Genomic DNA, 16,499 nt, shown 5'->3' with positions numbered 1-16,499 from the left:
AACACTTGCAGTTTGCAGCAGGTCCTTGATGAATGTGCTTTTGTGACCAGTTTGCCTCCTTTGTTGTAGTGCAATTGAGATGATGATGTGAACACCACCACCACCTTGTATTAATAATAGAAGTTAAATGGCACTTTTATAAAATAATATTCTTAATGAGACAAGTTTTTAACATGTTATGGTATCTAAATGTGTCAATATATTTAACGAACTGCAGTAAGCCAAATGTGTTGAATGATACTTAACTAATGTGAATTGACAGGAAAGAGAGAGAGAGAGAGAGAGAGGGAGACAGAGAGGGAGAGAGACTTGTGCTATGCAGAAATCTTGACAATCCTTCTGTAGGGTTTTCTGTAGACCATAACCAACAAACTCCTGTCAGATGCTTCCTCTTGACCGTCATTTCCACATACATGTGAGCAGAATTCCTTTTTGGCATCTTGCCTTACCCGGAGCCATTTACTGCTCAGTTGCAATGCACACAACTGATAGTGGAATGAATGCTGAGGAAGGAAAACTATACACATTTTAGGAGTTAACATGTAGGCATGAGAACAACATAATTAGTGGGTTAATTACTTTGTATATTTGTTCATTAAGAAAATATATTGGTGCTAATATGCCTTGATTATGCAAAGGTATAATAGAAGAAGATATAGCTGCCATGAGGATATTTTCCAGGCAAGATACCACCGTGTAACATCCTCTGGTTCCTCTGAGACATCAATATATTTATTACTTAATGTGACTTTTCAATTAGCAAGAAATGATGGAATTTATTCTTACCTCATTTAGGACATTGCCTTTGCATATTTTGCTCTTTCATTGGTGCTAGATGACCAGGGAGTCCAATGTTTACTTTGAAGTGTAAAAGAGCAATGAGTTGGAATTTAAGAAACTCTTTCCTTGGAGCAATTTTGACTTGCATTGCTAAAAGGAAAAAAAAAAGAAAACACAGAATGTATTTGAATTATAAATGGACCAATATGTAATGCCCCACCCCAGTAAAATTCTGAATAAAAATTAATCATTTGTTCTGACAGCATGGGACATTGCAGCTGCTACAGTATAGCCATTTATGTAATTATGATGAAATAGACCAAATGTTATATTAATAAATAATGACATTATGATGTTTGTATAGGCTGCACCAAAATGGGAAGACTAACAGTTTTGGGGCATATATTAAACACAATGTGCTGTTGGTTTTTCCGTTGAGCAATGCCACCAGTTAAAACTATCAGACTCAGTACAATTCAGTCAAAGTATACATCCAAGTTTTTTTTAAAGGGGTTCATTGATGCTATGGATAACAAAATTCTCCTTAACAATTCAGAATGAAAATGAATTCTTTTTATTGTGATTATTTGCTTCTTATTTTATATTCAGTATTATGTGGTACACTGTTACATTGTTATAATTGTTTTTGCTTTTGTAAATTATATGCTAATTTATTTCCATGTTGTCTAACACATGTTCTTACATGTCATGCATTCTGCTGCTTGTAACACTTAATGCAGTAAAATTCCACACCAGGCACAGATTTGTTTTTAACACAGATAATTTAGTAAAATAAAAAATGCAGCTTTTAAGAATGAGCCTTATGGTAACAATCTGTTCACTGACATGCCCGTGCAAGAATTTTGCAAGCACAAATATTTACATTGTTGAAAGCACTTCTGAAAGTATATTTACTTTTTGGTTAAAGATACATCAAGTAATGTTTCTATGCTGTCTCAGTACTTGGCTATGATCGCCTTTGGGTGTGATATGGAAATGCAATGCAGTAGACTAAACTACCACCTATTGCTCCTTCCAAACTATCGTTTCAAAAAGACTCCCATGTAGGCTATAGCTAATTCATATTAGCAACATTTTCTGGACTGTGATCACCTTGCTTTCAGGAGATTTTGTTTGTTGGTTTGTTTGGTTAGTTATTTAGCCATTTAAAGCAGCATTCTTTAGTCTCAGTATCTTTTAAGATGTGTGGACTTTGACTCCCAGAATTCCACAGCAATCTGGCTAAGGTTGAGAAACATTGATCTAAATAGTAATTGAACTGTCAGGAGAATGATGGGATCGGAGACTGATGGTACTGTGGAGGAGATGGTTAAGTGATTGAACATTTCCCTACTTCCCCAAACGAGATGTCTGTAAGGATAGTGTAGAAATATTATTTCTAAAGTTATCTTAACTTTTCACTAAATGCAGAATAAAATAGTTGAAGAGCATACTTTAATTTCTAACTTTCACTTTATCAAAATAAGTTTCATTTTATGTTTCTTTTTCCATTTATTTCCTATTGACTGCCTGTGCTTCATATTATTACTCAGTGATTATTACACAAAGCAAAAACACTGAAGCATAGTGCTGAAAATCTTGTCTTGCCTGATCCTGTTGCTTCCTCGATTCTACTTCTATCACTGTAGTTATTAGATTACAAATACAACCCTTGCCATTTTTTAACCTAACCAGTTTTGATTTTTAAACTTTTCTTTGTTAAGGAAGGATCTGAACGCATAGGTGGACACCTATTAAAAAGGCCATTGATAACATTGGTGTCAAGCACCAGGGAAATCAGGAGATCCAGGCAGTTCAAACGAATATAAAGATGTATTGTAAGCTTAAGCTTTCTACAAGGATCTGAACTACTCATTTGATCTACCTGGATCTTCTGATTTCTTTGGTTACTAACCTGAATTACTAACAGTAATGGAGTTAAGAATAGAAAGGAATTCAAGATAGGCTGGACTTAGATTTCTTGAGAACTCATAGCTGATGATAATTTGACCCTTCCTTCAGGCACAGCCTGGTCATCTCCTACAATTGATACATTATTCTGAGTAAACCTACATAGGATTGGCCTATATTATTACAGTTAACAAATTATTTAAATTTGTAGTTTTAAAAACAAAATTGCAAAACCAGAAAACCTGTTTATTCTTCATAATGTTTTTCCCTTCCTATAATTCTATTTTATTATTTATTTATTCAGTTTGGATGCCATCCAACTCCACACATTGCTGGATGGCTCACAACAATAAGAGTAGCATTAAAAAAAACCAAACATTTGAAAAATAACTGGAGTAAGTACAAAGATAACTATAAACTAAGTGCAAAATGGCAATACAAACAACAAAGCAAAACAAAAAATATTGCAAACAGTGGAATATCATCGGTTTTACCCAAAGATCTGAGTAACTATCCAGAGTTTCAAGATATGGCATCAAGGTGGGAGCCATACAGATCTTAGGGAGGACCTTATTCTAGAAGACAAAGGCACTACTACAGATATTTTAAGATGTTCTTATGTTTCTTTGCCATCTTCTAATAGAAAATTCTTGATTCTTCTTTAACAAATGTTTAAATCAGGAAATCAGGAACAAGAGTAACAAGTTTATTACATGCTATCTTTATACAAGAATCTGATCTACAAATGGTCAAAGGAAATTGGTGCTAGAAAAGAGTCAAAGAGTCACTCCAAACTTAGGTCTTTTGTAGAAGTGGAGCAATTCCAAACTAATGATGCATTTGACCCTGCCCTCAGGCTTAGCCTGGTCATCTTCATTCCCCACTAAATTAAATATTTATTCTTCTATCTTGTCCTTACATACGAAAGCAAAGTAGTTTGAATTTCTTGCTACAATATTTGTAAGCAATGTACAATATTATGTTTATACAAGATTTCTCCAAAAGCATACATATAAGAGATATTGATAGAGGAAATATTTATAGCTCAGTGTTGAAATGAGGGATCCTTGGTGCTCTCTGAGCTTGGTTCTTTTCTTGCAGACATTTCATTACTCAAACTATGTAACAACTTCAGTGCAGATGATGCTATCTAGTTTGTGTAATGGAACATCTGAAAGAAAACAACCAACTTGGAGAGCACCAAGGACCCCACATAAAAGTGAAAATGGCTTACACGTTGATGAAGACAAATAAGAAATAAGCACCATGTAACACATACAGATCATCTGTAATTACCATACATTTATATTTTGTTAAACTTCTCTATAATAAATCCTGACTTAAACTTATTCTGTGTATTGTTGACCTGAATTGCACAATATACAGTGGGCAGAATTTTTTAAAATAAGTTTGGTTTCCCATTTTAAGCTGGCTATTATACAGAAGCTAATATAAAATAATAATATTTAATCACAAATAAAATTTTAAACAGGAAAAAAGGTGAGAGAAACAGTCACTGTTGTCGTTATATGTACATTTGCCAAAAGTACATCTACATTAGGACATCTACATTCAGACTTGCAACTGAATGGCATATTTAAATTCTTCTGTAGAATTTTTTTTAACAGAGATACAGTGTTCTTGTTTCCTTGCTTTTATTTTTGGTCACCTCTACTTTAGAGTATAGCTTGCTTAAACAAAGCTGATATCACTCAAACTACGCTACCAACATGTGGCATTTGGTTACCAGTTTTACTTTTGTTGGTATTGGGGATACATGTTTACTTTATTTTTCTGTTGCCCTTCCTTAGTACCAATAATAATTGTAACACTGATACATAAAATTGAACATTCCAAATCAAAGCAATACTTTCAAATAACGAGTGAGCAAAATAGATCTTAATTGGACCAGTCTGTATTTTCTCTATGGCTGTCTAGCTATATATCTGTACTATAAAGTAAATGGCAAAATATATCTACCCAGACAGGCATTGCTTTTATCTTTCTAACATTGTAATTGTAATGATCGATGTCTCAAAGCTATTTGTTTTTAGCCACAACTTCCCTAATATGGTGCTCTTCAGATTCATTGAAATTATAGCTAGAATTCACAGACAACTGAATTGATGGGAATTAGAGCCACAGCATCTTTGGAAAATACCATGTTAGGGAAAACAGCCTTAAACTAGAAGGCCTGGGTTATTTTACTTTTGCTATATTTTTTTCCCCATTTATGAAGTAGAAAGAACTTGTTTGCATTTAGACACAATAATGCTCAAGGCCCTTGGTGTGAAAATGTTTTAAAGCAAACTGGTGTGTTCCACAGCAGCAGTTTCAAGAAGCTGTCATGTTACAAAGACAAATGTGTTTTGAAGAACCATTATTCAGACAGCCTGTTGTGAGCGAAATCCTTGTATGCATTCACTTCCATTAAATCCAGCCATAAATCCAGCAATCAGATTAGATATTTATCTAAGAACCTCTCTCTATTAGCAGAGCTTCTTAAAATGCGATGTGATATTTTTGAAATTCTAATCCACCATGGCGGTGAAGTGGGGCGGGGGGAGCTAGAAAGATAAAAGTTCATATTAATTCTATAATAGGATGGTGAACAAGAAGAAAACTGCCTTATCGTTACCAGGAACCATCAGAATGAAATTATTCATCAAATACTTCAAAACCCACTTTAATTTGGATTTATGAATTTAAGTTATCCTTTTAATTAGATGGATGGGGTGGGATTTTGGAAGTAGTGCTTCTGATGTTTTCTACTATGAGATGAATTTCTGCCATGATTAGCCTATTTTCTGAACAGCTGAGATGGTTGTTTTTGACCCAAAGCCAATAACTCTTTGTGATTATAAGGACTTGCTGTATCTGGCTTCAGTGTTTGGTATGCATCTTACCTGTGAACTAGCTACTGTACTATATGAATAAAGCTGATATTCAAGCATTTGATAAATTGATGCAATGCACCGTTATGCTAACTAAGGAGTCTTATCACTCCACTGCTCAATTGGATAGAGGATAAGAAACAGAAATGCACGATTTTTCTCATTACTTATAAAGATAACGCAGCTGATCAGCTGATTTCATGTGATCACAGGACTACCTGTTGAAAAACAGCTCCTCTGTGATATAATAGTGTTAGATGAATTTGGCAGTTGAGACCGTTCATTTCCAGTTGAATTGAGGTATAACCCAAATTGCCAAAAATTGCTGGCTGGATTTTGTGTGCCTGAAATTGCGAAGAATTTTATTTCCCATTTCTATTGGGAAAGGCATGGAAAGCATCAGAAAGGTTGTTTGCTTTTTAAAAAGTTATATTCCTTCCTCGTGTGTCAAGGGAGTGAAATGAAACAATTTTGGAATTGAAACATGGTGTGCAAATGTCCTTACAACAGGTACCAGCTCCTTCAACAAGTGTGCTTTTAATTTTGAAATAATTGTGCCTTCTACAGCACTTCAGCTGCCATCAAGGCCTTCAATCATACTTGTAAGCGTTTTGAACTTTGCTGTAAAATTGATGAACAAAAGAAATGACATTTGAGTAGCCAGGTTACTTTGCCCTGTTATAAATGATAAATGTACAAACTATGGCAAGTTTGTACATTTACAAAGTTAGTTAAGCATGGGCTTATGAATGACATACATTAATTGTTTCCAAATCGAAAGAACTAATAGTTCTACTTTATTGTACTTTGGTTAAGTTATATGTGCAGTTCTGGACAACATGATTTTAAAAGTATCCAGCCAAAATGGAACATGTCCAAAGATGAGCAACAGGAATTATCAGGGGACTAGAAGTCAAGTTCTATAAAATGAAATTTGTGAACTATTTGCTATTTGTGAACATATGTTATATAACTACTGTAAACACTTGAAGCATAATTTATCATTTCAATAATAAATGGTATACAGCTTGATTAATTCTCTGGTGAATAAGCACTGAAAAGGTCTCCTAATTAAAGTATTTTGGCTGACTAAATATTCCACTCCTATTTTGCAGTGCACGTATTTGATTTACAGTATATTTCAAAATATTTATATATTATTTCAGGGTTTCCATCACTTTCTGAGCCAATACCCTGCTGTGTTTGAAAATGTCTGGACAGTAATTGTCACTGTTTACAGTGCTGTTTTGGAAAATAGCAAGCATCATGGCACTGAACAAAGTCAGGAATGCAGTTACCCAGTTTGTATACATGATCCAAATGAACTCCTGACTTCACAGACTCAAAAGCTAAAGGAAAAGAGTTTATCGGCAGTAAAATGTTTGTTTATTCTTTGGCTGGACGTGGTCAGTAATAGGTGACTTATGTTATGGCCAAATTGGGAAAACACTGCAAGCTTAACAATTCCTTATATGTACATACAATGCTAAAATAAACATACAAATAACCTTAGGAAAGCTTTGGATGGGCTTGGTTATCTATCGTTTCCTCCCAACATCATTAGCTGAGGCACAACTGATGAGCAAACACACCAACACAATCCAAATCTTTTGAGACCCTTTAAAGCAGTGTCTCTTCACCCTTCCCAACTTTAAGATATGTGGACTTCAATCCCCAGAATTCCCCAGCTAACAAAATGGGGGATTCTGGGAGTTTAAGTTAACATATCTTAAAGCTGCTAAGGTTGAGAAACATTGCTTTAACAGGCATTGTTTATAATTCTTTGCTACTGCTTTGGGAACTGACTAAGGGCTGCAGCCAAAGATTTCAAAATACCTCCAATTTTTTTCCCAAAAAAGAAAAAAGAAAGAAAGAAATGTGACAGATGATTTAGATCAGCTTTCCCCTATTGTCAATTTCCCAATTTGAGGGGCTGTGAATGTAACTCCCAGGAGTCTCAGCCAATCTTCAAACATATTCTTTGCTCCCCCTGTCCTATTCCATGTCCTTCTATAGCAGGGGTGTCCAAACTTGGGAACTTTAAGACTTGTGGACTTCAACTCCCAGAATTCTGGGAGTTGAAGTCCACAAGTCTTAAAGTTCCCAAGTTTGGACACCCCTGTTCTATAGGTAAGAATCTACTTTCAATGAGAACTGGGACTCTGCTTTATTATGACCATCATAATCACACAGGGAGTTGTACTCACATTCAACCAAATGTGGAAAGATCAAGAATTGTTGGGACCAACAACACGTCTCCCATTTAATACCCAGTTTGCATTATGTGTGACCTAGCCTTTAAAAAATTACTTGTTAGGGCAGGTGGAAACTTGGTCTACTCTAGAAATGTTCTGAGAAATCCAATCAACGTGAGAAATCTCTGCTTCTTTTGCACTACGGGCCTTTTAAAATATCTCCTGAGTACTTACATTTCTTTCTGACCTATTTGCTATCCCTATGACCTAAAACTACAATATGTTTACTTCTGGGCTTATCTTTAGGTTTATCTATAGCAACCCAGACCTCATTCTGGAAAGAGGATTGCTGACTCCAATTTCTTAGATAACAGTGGGATTAGCCCTATATCTTATTTCTGGGTGAGATCTTGGATGATTTTGCCAATGAATCAAAGCAAGCAGCTGTGGAGAAGTTTAGAAGGAAGTGAGATAAACAAATCAAAGACTTACCAACATAATCAGTTTAGGGCTGTCCGATCTCACTTCTTGGCTGCCCAAATAATCTAAGCAATTACTTGAAGAAAATATTGTTAGGGATTCTAGTAAAGGAATATAGCAAGGTCATGAAACTGAGGTGACCAGAGGAGAGTGTCAAATAACTCAAGATGGTATCGTGTTTCCCTGAAAATAAGACATGGTCTTATTTTCTTTTGACCCCCGAAATAAGCATTTGGCCTTATTTTCGGGGAGGTCTTATTATTTTTGAGGTGTAGGAGGCGGCAAGTGTAGTCACCTCATAGCTGCTTCTGTGTTGCAATATTTTTGGGGCGGGTTTATTTTTTGGGGAGAGCTTATTTTAGCGCATGCGCTCAAAAGCCCGATTGGGCTTATTATCCTGATCGAAATCCTGTCTCTTTTTCAATTGCATTGCAGGCATAAAGCATGTTAATAGAGCTGAGGCTTATTTTGGCTAGGTGTGGCATTAGTGACACACTCTTACAACAAAGGAACTACAGTATGGTGTATGTTTCAAGAATCACACCACTTGCAATTGGAGAAATGTGCACACAAGTAACTCCTGTGTGGAGAAAGAAATATTGAGGGTAAAAAGATGCTATAAAAGTGAAAGGGAATACATTTCTTCTCTTTCTGATGTCCTCTCGGAAAGCAGCTTTCTTCCAGTATATTTAAATGTGTGCCTGGTTTTTGAAACGCTTCCTTGTATGCAGCTTTTGAATCTCAAGCTGCCATATAAACTACTGGAGATCTCAAATTTCTAGAAGCAATTTCATTTTGTTCCTTCACTTTCCTAAAGATGTCTCAAGAATCATCTATCAGAAGAAAGCAGTATCTTCAGGAAGAAGCATAAAAATAGATGTAATTCCAATATTTTCAGTCATGTCAGCACAAATATTAGTATATTTCTACTAGTTTAAAATACTGTAGGTTAAATCAGGCACAGGCAGGTTTCACTGACCAAGAATGAGCCTCAAATCCTTACACTCTCATGGTTCCTTCACTTATTGCAAATTGTTGGAGCTTTTTTCCACCTCTCTATGCTTTCCCCTTTAACTCTCACATACAACATACCTAACAGCCTGAAAAATAACACGCAAGAGATCAGTGGTGGGATTCAATTTTTTTTACTACCAGTTCTGTGGGCGTGGCTTGGTGGGCTTGGGTTGGCTTGATGGGCATGGCTTGGCTTGGTGGGTGTGGCTTGGTGGGTGTGGCAGGGGAAGGATACTGTAAAATCTCAATTCTCACCCCATTCCAGGGTAAGGTTACTGTAAAATCTACATTTCCTGCCGATCAACTGGAACTTGGGAGGCAGAGAATAGATGGGGGCGGGGCCAATCAGAGGTGGTATTTAGCGGTTCTCCAAACCACTCAAAATTTCCGCTACCAATTCTCCAGAACTGATCAGAACCTGCTGAGTACCACCTCTGCAAGAGATGTGCCCTCAAGTATCGCATTTTGCTTTTAAAAGCTAGCACTTTTTAATGAGATAAAGCACAGAGCATTATATTTGAAAACAGAGAGCCCTAGAAGGGTTTTATAGTCACAGCAGGAAAACATTGCTCAGACTTGCTGACAAGGAGAAGCACGATACATATTCAGAGCATAACTCAGTCCTTGAATGAATCAACTTCACATAATGTGAAATAAAATGTACCAGACTGGAATTCATTAGCCAGTCTAATGTTGTAGTTCAGAAGTTAAGTATTTTTTGTTTTATTTGGACAATAAATTTTTTTGGGGAAATGGGGGAAATCTTAGTTTATAAATGCTGCAGTCCTCCAAATGTAAAGGATGAACACATCTTTATAAAAAGTCCCTTTGGTTCTTGGAGAAGCTCAGCATGATCAAGGATTCTGGAAATGGAGAACTCAACAAAGATAGAGGAATATTTTCAGTACAGATTCTGGCACTCTAACAATTTTATTTAACTCTTAAAACTGCTTCAGTTGGCTGAATAAGTACCTGTTTTAAATAATGCTATTTCTAATAATAGGATGTAAGGGACATGGTGGCTCAGTGGCTAAGACACTGAGCTTGTCAATCAGAAAGGTTGACAGTTCGGAAGTTCAAATCCCCAGCGCTGCATAATGGAGTGAGCTCCCGTCACTTGTCCCAGCTTCTGCCAACCTAGCAGTTTGAAAGAACATAAAAAATGCCAGTAGAAAAATAGGGAAGGTAACAGCGTTCCGTGCGCCTTCGGCATTTAGTCATGCCAGCCACATGACCACGGAGACATCTTCGGACAGCACTGGCTCTTTGGCTTTGAAACGGAGATGAGCATCACCCCCTAGAGTCGGGAACAACTAGCACATACAGTATGTGCGAGGGAAACCTTTACCTTTACTAAGAACAGGATGTTACAACTAATACTATTAATCACATATACAGTGCTTCCTAGAGATACAAGTACTCCATTAGTGGGAGTTGTTTAAGCAAAAGTTGCACATAATTTTTTTGGGGTTGGAATGTAGATTCCAAAATCACTTCTCACCCGAGACATCTAGGATTCTAGGTCAGCATAAAATTTCTGTGCTATTGCTGCAATTTCAATCCAAGAAGACAAGCCACTTGACCTGCAAGGATTAATAGTGTAAAATAGTAACACACTGCATCCTATTCTTTTAAGCATTTCCCCCTTTCGTCATTGAGCTTCTGACCATATAAAACTGATATGCACACAGTGTCATTCAACCAGCTTCACCACTTTCCTGTTCTAATTCAGGTCAGTCTAATGGACTATAGATCTTACTGATGTCTTCATTCTCTGCAAATGAAGTCAAGTGCCTTTTTCCAACTGTGTTCAGACAGTATGAATTCCACAAGGAGTGGAAAGGAGGAAAGGAGAAGGTCATTTAATTTTTTAAAAACCTCTAAAATGTGCATAAGAAGCAGACTTGCCTCCCCCCCCCTCTTTTCCCCCTCTGTTTTTGCTTCTGCCTAGTTAGGAAAATGTTTAAGAAATCATGCAGCTTTCACCTGACATTTATTTCAAAAGTGGCAATTTTGAGGGTGATAGATTAGTTCAGCAGGATTAATAATGTGTGTTATGGACAATGCTGTTTTCCAGTACGCTGCTTGGAGAGTCCAAGCATGGGTTAAACTCAGCTAATCTGCCCAGGACTGAATTGAAACTTTAGCCACGCCTCTGGTGTTGTCTTGACTTCCCAGATTTTCAATTCAGTCAAAGCCCAGTGGACACGTTTTAGTTTCTGTCAGTTCTGGACAGATTGCTTGGACTCTCTAATTTAATTTCTGAAATTCCTTTAGTGTGTTTTTGGGTTCCCCCCCCCCCCATTTTTTTCTTTCACAGAGAGCAGGAACGGTGAGCAGTACCTTTTAAAACTTCCCTTTTATAATTTTTTTACTCTTCCCTTTTCTTCCCTGGTTCCCATGGTGTCCCGGGCTCGCTCGGGCACTGCGGAGATCACAGGTAACAGCCGGTTGCAGCGTAGGGTTGGAGTACTGATGCCCACATGATCACACTGTTTTCCTTGCCCGCGCGATCCCTTTTTTACGGCAGGGGTCTTCATTGCCACTGTCTGTATTCGCTGGGGAGCCGGCTGCTTGCTCGGAGCCTCAGCAGTCTTAATTCTTCCTTCCGGCAGCCATTTTGGATCACATTTTTGGCATGACTACCATTTTGTTTTTCACTTTTCCCCGCATTTCTTGCCTGTCGGTGCTATTTTACTGCCCCGCTAACAGCAGATCGCCGCAGCAGACCACTTGTCTGGATCTCTGGCTGGGTCTTTATTTGGGATTGCCTCCCTGCGGTTCGAGACTTACCTTGGCCTCAGTGGTGAGACTCGTGATTAGCGGATCTACGCTGGTGCTGGGAGTGGGTGGCTCGCACCAGATCTACTGCCAGCTTCTCTCATTTTCCTAACTGCTGCCTTCAGTGTCTCCACCTTGGGAGCCCTAAGGCTCTACCCCAGGGTGCCCAAGGTGGTGAGTGAAAAGCCACTAGCTCCCTTCCAGTCACCCAGATTGTCACAATGGCAGATCAGGACCCTGGGAATACTAGCCAGTCAAGCCCCTCTGCCAGCAGGGTTCTTCCCAGGCAGGCTAGCAAGGCAGCAAGGGAGGCCCTAAAGGCCAGCAAGCCTTCCACCAGGCAGGATAAGCAGCTGGGGCCAGGCCTTGATAAAGATGCCCTTCAGAGACAAAAGGCCTTGGAAAAGCAATTCCACAAGGCCCAGCTGCAAGCCCAGGCCTCCAATCGGGCCCCCATGAGGGATCCCTCTCCAGAGGTCAGACTAGAGCAAAGGCCTCCCATTTCTGAAAGTGGAGGGGCAGGAATTCTCTCCCCAAGCTTCTCTAGCTATGGCAGCTTCTCCAGGGTCCCCCGGGGGCTTCAATGGCCGACCACACAGATCTTTTTGAATGCCTCTCAGAGGGAGAAGGGGATCCAGTTTCCTCGAGTCACCTGGCCCCACAGTTTCCAGTGGCTCAACCTCCCCATAGAGGGCACCCTGTGGAAGATAGGGGACCCAATCTATGGGTTGAGATGCAAGATGTCATTGCCAGGGCCATATCTCAGGGCTTTGAGAGTGGGATGCGCCAGCAGGGCAAATGCCTTCGCAAGACCCATCACATTCAGACACAGGCCCCTCCCAAGGAGGCTGGCCTGCTTCTCCCCACTCTTCGTTGGATAGCGAGGACTCTGCCTGGGAGGAAGATATCCTTCCCAAACCTGAGCCTGAGGTCTCAGGGGATGAATCTGCTGTCCCTGATAGGCCTGCCTTCTCTGGCTTATTTAATCACACTAATTTCAAGACTATATTGAATAAGGCGAAGGCCTCTACCCATTTGGGCTCTACCACCCCGGAACAGGCTGCTCCTGATCCCTCGGACCTCAGTGAAGGTTTGTTCAAGGAGCCTGTTCAGGCTCAGGAAATTGTGCCTATTCCTAAATTATTCCTCAACATAGTGCAGAAACAATGGGCACAGCCAGCTACCCTTGCCACCCCCAGTGGTAGTGACAGTGGATGCTAATCTAGAAGACCTGCTGAAGCTGCCCCCACTGGATGAGCCGGTGGCTGCACTCACTTCTTCCTCGGTGCTTCCTCCCGATCTCCTGGAGGGCCTCAAAGCAGAGGACAAGAGAGCAGAGAAGGCCTGCCATAAAGCTCATCAGGCAGCCACTTGGGCGATTAAGATGTCCGCCTCTGCTTCTTTCCTCTCCAAGGCCTCTCTCCTTTGGCTAAGACAGTTGCTCACTAAGCTTCCGGCCAGAGATAGCAGACTTAGGCAGGATGTCAACAAAATTATTACGGCCACTGAATACATGGTGGATGCCACCTTGAATGCAGCAAAGTTAGTTTCTAGGGCCTTAGCCTCCAATGTTACCACCCGTCACTTTTTATGGCTTAGACATTGGAACGTTGACATGAGGTCTAAGTGGAAGCTTGCTTCCACCCCGTTCAAAGGGGGAAAGCTTTTTTGGGAGGCGTTAGATCCAGTCCTCATAGAGAATAAGGACAAAAAGAAGGTTATGCCCTCAGTCACCAAAAAAATCTGATCGTAAGGGATCTAATTTTTATACGAAGCAGTCCTTTCGGGATTCGGACCAGCCCTCCACATCGGGTACGTACCAGAGGCCCTACCCCCATAACGCTGACAGGTCTCAGGACCATCAGTCCTTTCATGATAGAGGCAGCCAGCAGAACTTCTCCAAGTGGCCCTTCCACAGAGGGTCTGGCTCCAGACCTTTCCGCCATTATAAGTGACCACCAATGGAGGGCTCCCATTGGCAGGCGTTTCCAACTGTTCCATGCCCAATGGAAGCATAGCACGTCAGACCAGTGGGTCCTCCAAACCATCCGCATAGGTCTGACACTGGAATTCATCTTGCTCCTGCCTCATTACTTCATCCGGTGCCCAACCCCCTCCTGCCCTGTAAAAAAGGCTCTCATGGAACAGGAGATCCTACACCTTAGGGAGATCGGGGCCATAGAACCGGTTCCACCCGGTCACAAGGAGACAGGGTTTTATTCTATTCTATTTCTTGTCCCAAAGAATTCGGGAGGTGGAGGGGTATATTTGATTTTAAAAAGCTAAACCACCACATAGCATACAAAAAATTCAAGATGCAGTCCCTACAATCCATCCTGGGCTGTATCAGGCCAGGGGACCTGTTAACGTCCATAGATCTGAAGGAGGCTTACCTATACATTCCCATCCGCAAGGCCCATCGCAGGTTTCTGAGGTTCTTTTATGCAGGCCAGCACTTCCAGTATAGGGCTCTGCCATTCGGCCTGTCATCGGCCCCAAGAATTTTCACAAAGATCCTTGCAGCGATAGCAGCCTCCCTCAGATCATGCCCAGTGCGCCTCCAATGCTACCTGGACGACATTCTCATGCAGTCATCGTCCTGCCAGCAAGCGACACTAGACCTGCATTACACGATGGCAGCCCTTTGAGACCATGGGTTCTCTGTCAACCTAGAAAAGAGTCATCTGGAACCGATCACCAGGTTACAGCACCTCAGCGCCATCATAGACACAGTTGCGTGTCAGGTCTTCCTGTCTCCTGACCAAATGACAAGCCTCAGATCCCTTGTGCACCAAGTTCACCAGTCGTGATTCGTTCCGATTGTACAGCTGTCCCAACTGTTGGCAAAATGATATCCTGTCTGTCCATTGTACTTTGGGCCAGACTTCACTCTCGTCGGCTTCAGTGGCACCTCTTGCCACACCAGTGGGCAAAACAAAGCAATTCTTCAGCGCTGATTCCGGTTCCCCCTCGAGTACGTTGGTCCTTTGACTTCTGCACTAACAAAGGGCTCCTTCTTCAGAAAGCCAGACCATCTTACCATCATGACGGATGCCAGCCTGTTCGGCTGGGAGCTCACCTTGACAACCAAATAGCACAAGGCAGGTGGTCAGCATCCGAGCTCACACACAGCATCAACTGTGGAGTTGAGGGCGGCAAGGCTGGCTCTGCGTCACTTTCAAAGCGACATCCAGGGTCACCACGTGATGATCCTCACAACAATGTGCCAGCGAAAGCACACATAAACCGCCAGGGAGGCACTCGATCCAGATCTCTGATGGCGGAGGCCGAGTTTCTGGGAAGGTGGGCAGAAAGACATCTGTGCTCACTTCAGGCAGAGCACATATCTGGGGTGAACAACATCCAGTCAGATTGGCTGAGCAGGGCCACGGTCGACCACTCAGAGTGGCACCTGCACCCGGACCTGTTCCGTCATCTGTCGCAGAGGTTCAACCAGCTGGTAGTCAATCTGTTCGCCACCCCAGAGAACACCCACCTACCAAGATTCTTCACAAGGTTTTACCACCCACAGGCGGAAGGGGTCAATGCCCTCCATTGCCCCTGGCCGCCGAGCCTCCTATATGCATTTCCTCCATTGCCCCTTCTACCCAGAGTGATTCAGAAGATCCTGAGGAGGGAGCAGAAGTTCTACTTGTGGCTCCTTTCTGGCCCAGGAGGACATGGTTCACCAATCTTGTGAGTCTATCCATCAATCCACCTTGGTGAATTCCCCTGTACGAGGTCTCTCTCAGCCAGGGAGCTCTACAACACCCAGAGCCCCAGTGGCTACAACTAGCCATTTGGCACTTGAGACTGACCTCCTGAGCAGGGGCAGTCTTTCCGTCAAAGTCATACACACCATTCAAGTGTCCAGAAGACCTGCTATGACCAGAATTTACGAATCCACCTGGAGATCTTTTGAAAGATGGTGCGCTGCACACGAGATAACACCAACTGCAGCTACTGTTCCCCAGGTTCTGGACTAGTTACAAGATGGACTTGACCAGGGCCTGGTGCCTAACACCCTCAGGCACCAGGTGGCTGCCTTATTCACAATTCTTGCTCCTGAAAGTCATTCATCACTTGGACAACACCCCGTCATCCTTAGCTTCCGGCGGGGTGCCACAAATCTTCGACCACCGATCGTCCATAGGTTCCCATCGTGGAAACTCAAGGTAGTGTGTGGGCCCTGATATCTGCACCCTTTGAGCCTCTGTGTTCTGCCAGCCTGAAACATCTGATCTTTAAGATAGCTTTCTTAATTGCCATCACGTCTGCGCGACGAATCTCAGAGTTGGCAGCTCTGTCAGTTAGGGAGGACTTGTGTCTGATTCACCCTGATAGAGTGGTCCTTCGTCTGGATCCGACCTTTATTCCCAAGATCAACTCCTGGTTTCACCATGCCCAGGAGGTCATTCTGCCGGATCTTTGTTTGCATCCCAGG

General features: G+C 41.3%; 2 protein-coding genes across 2 annotated transcripts in view; one reads left to right on the top strand and one right to left on the bottom strand.

Annotated features, from left to right (window-relative positions):
• Nucleotides 1-1,765, top strand: part of ADAMTS6 (ADAM metallopeptidase with thrombospondin type 1 motif 6) — a 139,835-nt gene extending 138,070 nt beyond the window's left edge. Inside the window, exon 25 of the mRNA XM_081940942.1 lies at nt 1-1,765. This exon is cut by the window's left edge and continues 1,412 nt beyond it. The gene's annotated coding sequence lies outside the window, so the exon portion shown is untranslated.
• The window catches only part of PPWD1 (peptidylprolyl isomerase domain and WD repeat containing 1), a 356,454-nt gene that overhangs the window by 185,035 nt on the left and 154,920 nt on the right, over nt 1-16,499 (bottom strand). The gene's annotated exons all lie outside the window — the stretch shown is intronic.

Source organism: Natrix helvetica, assembly GCF_964273705.1.
Source record: "Natrix helvetica genome assembly, chromosome: 2".
NCBI lineage: Eukaryota > Metazoa > Chordata > Lepidosauria > Squamata > Natricidae > Natrix > Natrix helvetica.
The sequence above is the reverse complement of the archived record's forward strand: the minus strand, read 5'-3'. Positions and strand labels throughout refer to the sequence as shown.